The sequence below is a fragment of the Arvicanthis niloticus genome, chromosome 3 (assembly GCF_011762505.2).
Source record: "Arvicanthis niloticus isolate mArvNil1 chromosome 3, mArvNil1.pat.X, whole genome shotgun sequence".
Lineage (NCBI taxonomy): Eukaryota > Metazoa > Chordata > Mammalia > Rodentia > Muridae > Arvicanthis > Arvicanthis niloticus.
The window spans coordinates 80,024,090-80,031,206 of NC_047660.1; the positions used below are offsets into that span (position 1 = coordinate 80,024,090).

At 45.7% G+C, this 7,117-nt stretch overlaps 1 pseudogene; it reads right to left on the reverse strand.

Annotated features, from left to right (window-relative positions):
- Positions 1 to 5,569: 5,569 nt before the first annotated feature.
- LOC117705658 (prostaglandin reductase 2 pseudogene) lies at positions 5,570 to 6,291 on the reverse strand (annotated as a pseudogene).
- Positions 6,292 to 7,117: the final 826 nt, after the last annotated feature.

Here is a 7,117-nt window from a genome sequence, read left to right on the forward strand (position 1 = left end):
ACGGAATGCTGATCCATAGAATAGTCAAAAGGGAACCTGGAGTAAAGGACTGGATGGATATGTAAAATAAAAGACTGGGCTTATGGTCTGCAGGAGATGAGCTATCCAGAGAAATGTTTTAAACTAGCAAGAGAGAACTGTTTGGAGAACTCTCTCAAGCAGAACATAAAGTGAGAGAGCTGTCTGGAGATCTCCAGAGAGAATGCAGACCAGAGAGAAAGAAAGCAGAGAGAGAAAGCAGGCTGGAATGCTGTCTCCAGCAGAGCATAGGCTGCCAGCCTGGACCATAATTTGACTTCCAGTCATTTGTTTTGGCAGCTCCCAGACACCCCTTCTCTCAGAACCCCTCTCCAAGTCAAGGCAGGTCCTTGGCAATGACTGAAATTCTTATTGCAAACACAGGCACACACACAGGCACACACACACCTTTGTTAATGCATATTGTTGGCACTCCTTCTAGGCTCCACCCAACAGGTAGGCCTGGCTTCCTATAAAAGGGGCTGTTTGGCCCCTCCTCCACTCTGTGCCCCTTCTCTCTCTGACCCCTTTCTCCCCCTCTCCCCTTCCCCACCCCTCTCCACATGTTCCTGGCTGGCCTTCTCTCTCCTCTCCTCTCCTCTCCTCTCCTCTCCTCTCCTCTCCTCTCCTCTCCTCTCCTCTCCTCTCCTCTCCTCTCCTCTCCTCTCCTCTCCTCTCTTTTCCTCCTTCCCTCCTCCCTCCCTCCCTCTCTCTTATCTCTTTTCTTATTCTCTTATTCTCCCTCTCTCTATCCTTCTCTCTACCTCCACTCCCTTCTCAACTTTCCTCCCATTCTCTATATAAACTATTTTATACTATACTATAGCTGGTCCCTCTGTGGATGGGATGCCTCAGCATGGGCCCGCTGAGTCACCCGTCCTGCCTCACCATGCTGCACTCTATAAAACATATCCTTGGCTTTTTAAAAAACACAACATACATTTGATGGTTCTTGTGAATCTGATAAAGCCACTTCAGTGGGTAAGGTCTCAGATCCCATTTCTGGGGTTAATACTGTGTGGCTGGCAGAACTGAGGTCTAGTCCTGCGCTTCCTGGTATTGCTCGACTGAGTTCTGAAAGGGATTGGTGTTTGTTGGTAAGAAACTGACTGCTCCATAAGCCTGTTTTTGCTTGCGGTGGTTCGGGGCCTGGAGTTGGCCCCTGTTCCCATTTCCCTGATTATGGGAAAGGGTGTTTCTTTGTGTGTCTCTTTTGGACCTACATTCACTAGCCCAATGCTTTCCACATTTGCAAAGTGGACAGAGCCCAGGCAGTTTTCTGGGCTGTCTCTGGGTTAACTCATTTTCTGCCTTGCAGTCTCTTGCAATGTGTCTAGGCTTGCCACATTTAAAACAAGCCTTTTGGTTTCTACTAGCCAAAAAATCTTTTACTGATTGTCCTTGCATGGCAGCCACCATAGCTAAGCCCTGTTGGTAGGAGGGACCTATATCAGAACAGAGTCTGATATATCCTGTAAGGTCTGTCTTTTTCCTGTAGGGTCTAATGGCTGCTTGGCAGGCAGGATTTGCATTTTCATATGCAAGTTGTTTCACATAATCTACTCCTGCCTCTGCATTACCAAAAATTCTCCCTGCTGTTGTCATTAATCGATGAACAAAATCAGAAAATCTTTCATCAGTTCCTTGTCTGATTGCTGTTAAGGATGCACCAGGGTCTCCTTTTGCCGGGAGTTTACGTCAAGCCTTCATGGCTGCATTTTGAATTTGAGCAAATAAGCCTGGGTCATATTGCATCTGGTTATCACTAGAAGCAAATTGCTCTTCTCCTACTAAGGCATCAAAGGGCCAACCATTGCCTGCCTGAATGTTTCTCCTAGCTGTCTCTTTACAATTCTCATGATACTCTGATTTCCAAATAAGATAGTCTCCACCACTAAGAACTGCTCTCACTAACATATTCCAATCACTAGGAGTCAGCCATTCCTCTGCGTCAAACTCTAAAATTGCAAGAGTAAAGGGAGCAGTGGTACCATATTGTGATACTGCATTTTTAAATTCTTTAATAATTTGAAAATTAAACCCTGTGTGCTGTCTCCAAGCAACCCCTTGATTGTCTCCGGTCTCGGATACAGGGAAAGCCTCAGCGTTTCCCTTCTCTGGATGATCTGTGGCTAATCTTAAGCTAGGGGATAGAGACTCCCTTTGGACTCCTGGTTGAGGAATGCAAGGAGCTGGGGGATTTTCGCAGTTTACCTCTTGAGACATCTTCCCTGTCTTTAATTTTTGTAGCTGATTAATTAAGTCCTGATACTCTTTCTCTAACTCTATTTGTTGTTTAAGAACAGATATTTTTCCTGTAACTCCCATCTGGGATCTATAATCACCATCTCCATTGGGGGAGCACTTGGAGGTGGAGGCACATAGGGAGGAGGTCTTCAGGAAGAGGGCCATTCAGGGTCATAATGTTCAGCTGCCTCTTCCTCTAGGTCAGCACTATCTGGCTCTGACAAATTGTCATCAACCTTTGGTTGTATTTTGGATTCTAATTTTGGATAAATACATTTCTTTTTATTTTGAACATGAAAGACAGCATTCAAACAACGAAACAAAAGCAGACAATTAACACACGTGAGCAGCAAACAGCAAAATAAAAACAGAGAGTTGAGTTCAGGCTGACTTATTTCTTGCCCCATTTTCATTAACATGACTTACCTTTCTCAATGTGGCAGATTCTCGCAGTGATCACCTTCTTTTCACTTCTGAATTTTCGGCAGATCCTTCTTCCAGTAAAGCCTCTTGTTCTTGCTGCCCCCCGTTGGGCACCAAAAAATGTTGCAGCCCCAGCTGTCCAACACTTGGGGGCCAAAAATGTTGAGAACCGCTCTACCCCATGTTTGGGGGCCAAAATGTCTCAGACTGTTCTGTCAATGTTGGAACCCGCACTGTCAAAAGCCTTGGGGACTAACTTGTTAGAGCCCGTACTGCCCCAGGCTGCTCTGGTCCATGGGTCGGGGTTCAGCAAGAGAGTGAGGACAGACTCGAAGAATGGAGACCAGACCGAGTGTGATTCAATCCCGTTTATTCTTCAGTCTCTCTTCTTTTCTCCAAGTCCCAAGTCTTGAGTTCCTAGTCCCTAGTTCCTAGTCCCTAGTGCCTCCAAGTCCCAAGCTTCTTTCCAAGCTTTCTTCCAAGTGCCTAATACGTAATAATAATTTCTTCTGAGTTCTCTAGTCCAAGTGTCTTCTTCCTCAATGCCTAATTCCTATTCCAAGTTGTACTGAACTCTTCTGTCTGTCTCTCGCCTTTTATGTGTCACTTCTAAGTCACGCCCTTAAGTCTTGGCTCTAAATCATACCTTTAAGTCTCACATACCCAAGGGAAGATCCTGGGTATCTAAAACAAGATGTTATCAGAGTGTGCTCAGCTGTTGTAGGCTGATGTAATCAAGTCTCTTGTCAGGGTATATGGCTCAAGATGGCTGCAAGGATGATAGCCACTTTCTGTTGGCTCCCCACATGCCTCTGCCTCCCAAGTGCTGGGATTAAAGGCATGTGCCACCACTGCCTGGCCAACATAAGTTTTTAAAATTCTTGGAAGCCCTCCATAGGGTCCAGAAGTAACTCTGTCCTGCCATCCAACAGACATATGAGTCTGCTCCTCTCCCTAGCCCACCTTGCTTTGAACCAGGTGAAGAAGTCTGGATTAAGAGACATAACTACAAGACTCTGGAACTGCGCTAGAAAGGACCTCACACTGATCCTGACCACACCTATGGCTGTTAAGGTGGATGGGGTTAGGACATGGATATATCACTCCTACATTAAGCCTGTCAGTTGAGGTCCTAGCAGAGACTTCCAGATGAACCACCATGAGAACAATGGAAGATTCCTGTCAACCCACTGATACTGGGACTCCAGTGCTCCTGATTCTGCTTGCTTGCTGCTTACACTTTGCTGCACCAGCCACTAACTTCCTTACTATCTGGGTACTCCCAGAGGATGTTGCAACAACCTTGTCATCAAGTTCACAGTGGCTGGCAAAAAGGCCAATTGAGCTGCTGGTTCTTAACTCCTCTGTCCCAGGACACAGAACACAGAACTGTTGGTTACTGAACAGGGACTCTGCATTGGAGACAAGGTACCCACAGCCTATTCCCACTTCTGCAACTGGATACATGCTGCCCTCAGAGAATGTTTGGTGGGCTTGTACCTTGGGACTTACCCCAAGCATTTAGAACCTAGTTGTAAATATGACTGAGAATTTTTATGTTCTTTACAGCTTGTACCAAGTGACATTGCTCTGGGGAGGATGTCTTAAACCAGCTAGCACCCTCAAACAATTGGGTTAAAAGAATAGTCATTTCCACTGTGTTACTAGGTTCTCTCCTTGGCATAGGACTGGCTGGAGCTGCTAATGTAGAGGCTTCAGACACATCTCAAAGAATTGAGATGGCCCATTACTGAAAGGGTGGTGGGGATGAAAAGGCTAGGCTGATTCCATGACACACTTCAAATTGACAGTTAAGGAGACTAGGCCTAAAAACCCAGGCTTCAGGCAGCTAGTCAGAAACTGTCCCACTACCTGGCCTCAAACAAGGATAATGGGTCAGCACTTTCCAGCCAGCCCCACACCCCAGTAATGGAATGTCCTTAGAGTCAGAGTAAGACAAAGCCCACCTATCCCCGGGTTCTCCTAAGGTGCTTTAAATTGGGCCTGCAAACTCACTTTGGGGGTCTCTCTATCTTGGTAATGGGAGACCTCAGCATGCTCTACTTCTGCAGAACAAAACACTTGTGTTTACATTATATTTGAGTCTGGGATGCCATTCTATAGGGAATCATGGGCCCTTACATTCCTCTTGCCTCAGCTTTCTCCTGAGTCCTTGGATTTCAGGTGTAAACTACCACAGCTAACTCGTTGCAGTTCCTTGGTTTTGTTTTGTTTGTTTTATGACTAGAGTTTTGAATTTCCCCCCTCTATCATTCTGGTGGCTTGTGGGAAAAAGCCGTAGCAGACCTGTGGCTGGGTTGCAGGTAAGTCCTCCACGGGGTCACAAGATGACAGGCCACAATCGACATGAGGGAGAGGGAGTTCGTGGGTTTCCAAGAGTTTATTGTCCATGGTGAATGTAGATGGTCTGGGTGCACCCCCCACCCCAAACTCAGGGCATACCTTAGTTAAATAGGGAGGGGGAAAGGGGGGAGGGGGCTGGTGAAGAATGCTTAATTGGCTATGTCCTCTGGCCTTCAGGTCCTCATTAGTATGAAAATCTCTCTAGGGCCTGAGGCCTGTAGTCATGCCCTTTTCCTGTGCTCTTTGGGTGGGGCTGCATTGTCCTGAACATGACTGAACAGTGTAGGTCAATGGAGTTCCACACCATGTGTTAGGAGCCTGGATTCTGGGAGTACAGCAGAATAGATGCCCGTCCCTTACAGGCAATAGATGCCTGTTGGGTCTCCAGGCTATTTCCAGCCAACGCTTCGACCAAAACCAAGAACCCTTTTACGGCCCTACAGTCTCGCTCTCTCTCTGTGTCTCTGTGTGTCTGTGTCTCTCTCTCTCTCTCTCTGTATTGAAAGGTTATTTTTTAAAATGTATCTTAAGAATCTTTGTGGGAAGTGAAAAATGGAGGGTTTCCTTGATGAAGATACACCAAGACTACAGAGAAGAATCTTCTGAAATGCAGACGATCTGCTTCCCTACATTGCCTCCTGTTATCATGGACTGGAATGCAACCCTCACGTTTTCCAAGCCATTTGCTACAGTCTTCTGGATCTTTAGCCTTTCTTCTTTAAACCACTGACTCAGCTGTAAAATTCCAGGCTCAAATTTATCTTTATAATTTATTACCACAAATATCTCTCTTGTGATGTTTCTTTCCTTCTGGATTGCTTCTACAGCAGGGGGCAGTGGAGAAGGATAGGGCACATCTTTATTGTACTGAGAGATTTGACCACACAGAATGATGTGGCTGTTCTGATTCATCTGACTTATCACTGCATTGCTGATGTCACCTCTAACATTGTCAAAGTAAACATCCACTCCATCTGGGCATGCTTCTCAAAGCTGCTCTGCCACATTCCCTGTTTTATAGTTAACTGAAGCATCAAACCCCAGCTCTGAGGTCAAGAAGAGGCATTTCTCATGTTTTCCACAAATTCCCACCACTCTGGAACACCCAAGCAGGTGGCCAATCTGCCCAGCCAAAGACCCACAGGCATCTGCTGCCCCACTGACAACCATTGTCTGATTAGATCCAGCAGATATTTGACCTTTTTCCTGTACCCTGATCAAGGACGTTAAGCCAGGCATACCTATAGCTCCAAGGAAATATGAAAGGTGCTTAGTTTGCTAGGGCACAAAAAAGGAAGGAAGTCACAAAATCACCTTTAGCCAACTTCTGGTGCTTGCTCTCCTCTATAACTCCAATTCCTCCTCCATCAACCACCTGTGCCAGCTGTCACAGTGCCAAATAGTCAGTGCCAGTGTCTTCATTCATCTTACAGCACATGTAAGGATCCTTGGTAGCTCTCTCTTAATATACAACAGTAACCCACATACTGTTGTTCTTAAAAACAAAAATCCCAGCCGTTCAAGTTTACCAAAGAAGACTCAGTGACCAGATGCTGGGTATGAAAGTCATACCTCAGAGAGTCAGAGGAAGTACTCAGCTGGCCCTCCTATTCCACTGAGGTCCCAGAAGGAAAATGCTTTTTCTCCATACTGTCTTAAAACATCTTTCAACTCAAAGACCCTCTATTCTCTTTCCTGTTTTTTTCTCATGTTCACTTCCTGTCAAGTGATCTCTTGCTCTGTCTCTTGACCTGTCATTGACTTTATTTAATCCTTTCTACAGAAAGTTCTTTGGATTAAAGGTGTGCTAGGGATGAGCCACAACACAACAAGGTTTTTTCCAGTTCACAGTCTTGGAGTTCACAATGTGATCAAATGTCCTGCAACAACATGCTTCCTCAACCCTCCTCTGAAAATAGAGGAGTTTGCTGTGTACAATGACCAGCAATCTGGATTTATCTATTCCTCACAGCATTCCTTGTCTGGTTCTTCCATCCCTAGCTCTCTGGATAGTCAATTCAAGCATTTTGACAGTAACCCACAGTCACATCTCGCAGCTCACTGT